Source organism: Lithobates pipiens, unplaced genomic scaffold (genome assembly GCF_037356315.1).
Source record: "Lithobates pipiens isolate NorthernLeopardFrog02 unplaced genomic scaffold, aLitPip1_a1.2 Scaffold_25, whole genome shotgun sequence".
In the NCBI taxonomy this organism is placed as follows: domain Eukaryota; kingdom Metazoa; phylum Chordata; class Amphibia; order Anura; family Ranidae; genus Lithobates; species Lithobates pipiens.
In genome coordinates, this window is record NW_027507787.1 from 183112057 (window position 1) to 183116349 (window position 4293).

At 44.7% G+C, this 4293-nt stretch overlaps 1 protein-coding gene across 2 annotated transcripts in view; it reads right to left on the reverse strand.

Moving 5' to 3' along the window:
* Positions 1-4134: 4134 nt before the first annotated feature.
* The window catches only part of SFR1 (SWI5 dependent homologous recombination repair protein 1), a 40048-nt gene continuing 39889 nt past the window's right edge, over positions 4135-4293 (reverse strand). For both annotated transcript variants that reach the window (XM_077455247.1, XM_077455248.1), the window contains exon 4: positions 4135-4293. This exon is cut by the window's right edge and continues 576 nt beyond it. The gene's annotated coding sequence lies outside the window, so the exon portion shown is untranslated.

Consider the following 4293-nt stretch of genomic DNA (forward strand, 5'->3'; position numbering starts at 1 on the left):
GCCAATGTAGTGTCCTCTGCCCACCCATGCAATGTCCCCTGTCCCCTACCCCTCCCCGCCCCCACTGTAGTGTCCTCTGCCTCCCCCACCGTAATGTTCCCTGTGTAATGTCCTCTCCTCTTCACACACCCCCACCCCCACGTAGTGCCCTCTGTCCCCTTCACACCAGTGTGTAGGTAGCACTCTCCTACTTTACACTGGTGTATAGCAGAGCAGGGAACAGGAGAAATCACAGTACTGGATAGAGGACAGATCGGACAGAGTTAACTTTTTACATTAACAAACTGGTGATGGGTTGCTAGGACTGCCCAGCAACCAATCACCTGCTGGTTAATGCAAAACGTTAATTCCAGCAGCTCCTGCCCCTGTCCTCTATCCAGTACTGTGACTTCTCCTGTTCTCTGCATTACAATGAAGGAGAGAGCAGTGGTAGCGACTGGGGGAAAAACTGTGTGTGGGGCTGCATTCCCGATCGACCTGTCAGCTTCCCACGATCGATATCTTGTCGAACCCCCCACCCCACCCTAGAGAATAAAATATTGGCAGTTCCATTTTCTTTTTATGTTACATAATATTAGTGCAACGGCTTATGAAACACTAGCTTTCAGAAAAACATGGACAAAAACATGACGCTGCTAAAAGCAGCTGTAAAAACACCCTGTGTGCATGAGGCCTTACTATCCCCCCCCCCCCCCCCCATGTTCCCTGCTCTGTACCCATCTCCATTGCTCTGTCCACCTCTCACCAAGTGTTCCATTTTGCCCCCATATCTTTTGCTCTGTCTCCATGTACTCTTCTCTGATGGCCCTACGTCCACATCTATGTCTCTTTCTCTGTCCCCATTATGTCTTTATGTGTGCATTTCTCCTACTCTGTCCCCATGCTGCCAGGTGGTTAATTAAAAAAAAGCACTTTGCCCTACCTTCCACTGAGGCTGCAGGATCTCTCAGTTACATTCCCGATCCTAAGTCTGCTGGCCCCTCCCTCTGGTCTTACTCTGCTCTTCCCCCTCCTCTCACAAGCTTCCAGCTCAGCAGCGATGGTGTCCCTGCTGGACTGGAGGTGCTTCTGTTACCACCCAGGTGTGAGGAAATAGCTTTTCACAACAGGGCTGCAGGGAGAGAAGCATTTGTGTCTGCTCTTCATCTAGGAGGGAGGAGGACAGGCTGGGAGAGCAGCGGCAAAAGTTTTACAGCATAGAACAGAGGCAGTGGCTGAAGTGTACTCTGTTCACAGAGCCCAGGCCTGTGCTGGCCATCGCCGTGAAAAATGCCTTACCTGTTCTCAGCTAGGTAGAGTCCATGTGAGCAAGGCTGGCGTCGACATAAGCACTTTTGGAAGGGTCCCTGGTTTTAGCACCCCTACATATAGGGCCCGTGCTATATGGTTTTTGAAAATTAATATTCCTAAAACCACAATTGGGTTTTAGGGCTAATTTTGCCAAATTATCGTTTCAGTACCAGTCTGGCTGGATTGCACTGAGTTCTCCTTGGCTGCAGGAGTCGCTGTCACTGCCAGCAAGTGGTAGAACGCAGTCTGGTATGGTGTATTGAGTACCATCATGATCTCGGAACCAGCCTAGTGGGAGCGTTTTAATACTGTGCATTCTGGGAGGTGGTATTTAAGGTACTGCGATCACATGCTTCGGGGTTCTGGTCCAGAAGAGATTTTCTATCTGTTGGTCCTGGTCCTCCTGATTGGCCACCATGGCCCTCCTGGCATGGGGTGCGGATCCATGCAATTCCAAGCCTCGGGTTGGATAGCCTGAGGCGAAGCAACTGCAGGGACAGGCCTGAATGGATATGAGGCCATAATGATTCAAAGGTGCTCTGGTGCCGTTTCATCAAGGGAGAGGCCCAGCAACTGGAGAAGCATCCGGGGAGGACTCTTCAGGAGAAAGCCATGCGTAAGGCTGGTTTCTCAGGAGCCTGGAGGCTCAGTTGAAGGACACTTCGTGGATCTATATTCATATGGTATCGCCGGACCGGCTGAGAGATACTGGTACCGTATGAAAGTTCTCCAAATTTGTCTACGTCCCTCAGTTACATCCAAGTCTGTGGCAGAGACTTATTTCTCAAGTGTTCTACATCCAAGTCTATGGCAGAGACTTTGCTTTACTTAACACCTTGCCCGGCTGCTAGGCCTAGTGAGAGGAGGTCTATCTGGAGGTTGTGAGAATCCAGCTGTGAAACGTCTATTCTCTGGATTTTGCAGTTCCAAAAGTGCCTGAACTTCCTTCCTAACCCTCTACCCTTTATTGAGAAACTGTGTTATCTTCTAAAATAAATAACCCAAAAGAGGATCCAGTGTCAGTTTCTGCATTTCTTTGGGCCATCTACCACAGGAACCCATAGATGGAGGCGAGGTCAAGAAGGTAACGGTAAGCCCAACAAAACCCGCAGCTCCTTTGGGGGTCAGTGCGCCATAGATATATATCTATCTATCTATCTCATATTCATATGACTGATAGGCATGCTGGACTTTCAGAAAAGAAAGTCTACCACTACTGTTTCATGTTCTTACTGAACTAGACAGGCTGGCTAGACTAGACTGACTCAATCAGGTCTATTCTGCCAACTGTAGCCGTCTTATAAAAGGAGACTTCAAAGAAGATACAGCTGCATACAGCTGTGCATGTAGTTTGTGACATCTTCACATGCAGAACCTCAAGTTATTTAAAAAATAAATAATATTTATATAATAACAATAATAATTAAAACATCACTTACTAACTTTTTTAATTAAAATTCATCAAAAACAATTACCGTTTCAATTTATAGCCTCAGAGACATCTCATGGGCAATTGGCAGAGACCCAATACAATGTCAGGGGATGTATCAACCAAGATGGGTGTTCCTGCCAACATAGACTGGTAGCAGTATGATCGAGAAAGCCAGCACAGCCTTTGTGGCCAGCCTACAGAGCAAGAGCGTCCAAGGGGCAAAGTTATGATTTAAAACACAATTGCATAGTTTTGAACATGTCTCATGGCTATTAGTGACTGATAAGCACCTATTTTAAAGTGGTATTAAACCCCAAACCAAAGATGTAATATATTGCAACTTATCAATCATTAGATTTGGTGGCTGCATTTGTTTTCTTTTTTGAATATTTTTCCCCATCTTTTTTACTTGGATTTTGTGTAACACACTTCCTCTTTTAGAGTGCCTCCACGCTGGATGAAGGAGCACAGGGGCTCCTTTGGACAGCAGCATTGTCAGTCTTGGAGGAGGGGAGTGTTAGATGTACTAGACGATTTAGATACGCTAACAAATTCAAGCCAAACTCTAGCTCACGCTTTATAAGCAGTTACAGCAACAGTTTTTTTCCTTTTGGGATAAAGGTTTTACATAAATAGAAGCTGATCATTGTAAGCATCCTGTCAGTGGTAAAATGGTTGGTCCCATCCCTATAATTACATCTGCAGGACAGCTTGCTCTTTTGAAAGCAGACTTACTGGTCAGATTAGCAGGTGAAAAAAAAAGAAAAAAAAAGGGAAAGAAAGCCTAAAAAAACAAAACAAAACAAAACAAAAAAAACAAAGAGTCAACACATCTAAGAATTGATAAGCTGTAACATGATAAATGTTTGCTTTTGTGTTTAAAGCGGTAGTAAACCCGCACAATTTTTTTATTTTTTTTTAAACCTGCAAAGCAAAAGGCATAATGAGCTAGTATGCACCGCATACTAGCTCATTATGAAATACTTACCTTAGAACGAGGCCCCGACATCTAGCTCGATCCACGCCGAGGGAGCTGACATGCTCCCTCTGCGTTTCTTCTGGGTATCGCGGCTCCGGCGCTGTGAGTGGCTGGAGCCGCGATATCGTCACTCCCGCGCATGCCGGCCACTGCCGGATTTTCAGGCCGAGAATCCCCTTGTGCGCATGCGCCGCTGCAGTCAGCAGCGCATACCGAGGGGAATATCTCCTAAACCGTACAGGTTTAGGAGATTTTTTTTTACCTACAGGTAAGCCTTATTATAGCCTTTCCTGTAGGTAAAAGTTAAAAAATGGAGTATACAACCACTTTAATACCACTTTAAATGCAAGTGCACTTTTTATGCAGCCATATATTTTGCACAAGATACCACACATTATCAATTATTGTATTTCACAACAACACTTAAACCATGTTCTTCATTCAAACTTTTTATTACTATCAAATTAGATAAATCCATTTCTAAATAATCTTAATTTTACAAATACTAAAAAATAATTTAACATTTCATAAAATAAATGGCAAGTCAAACCAAAAAACTAGATTTCAGTTCTATAGAGCATCAAGTGGACAG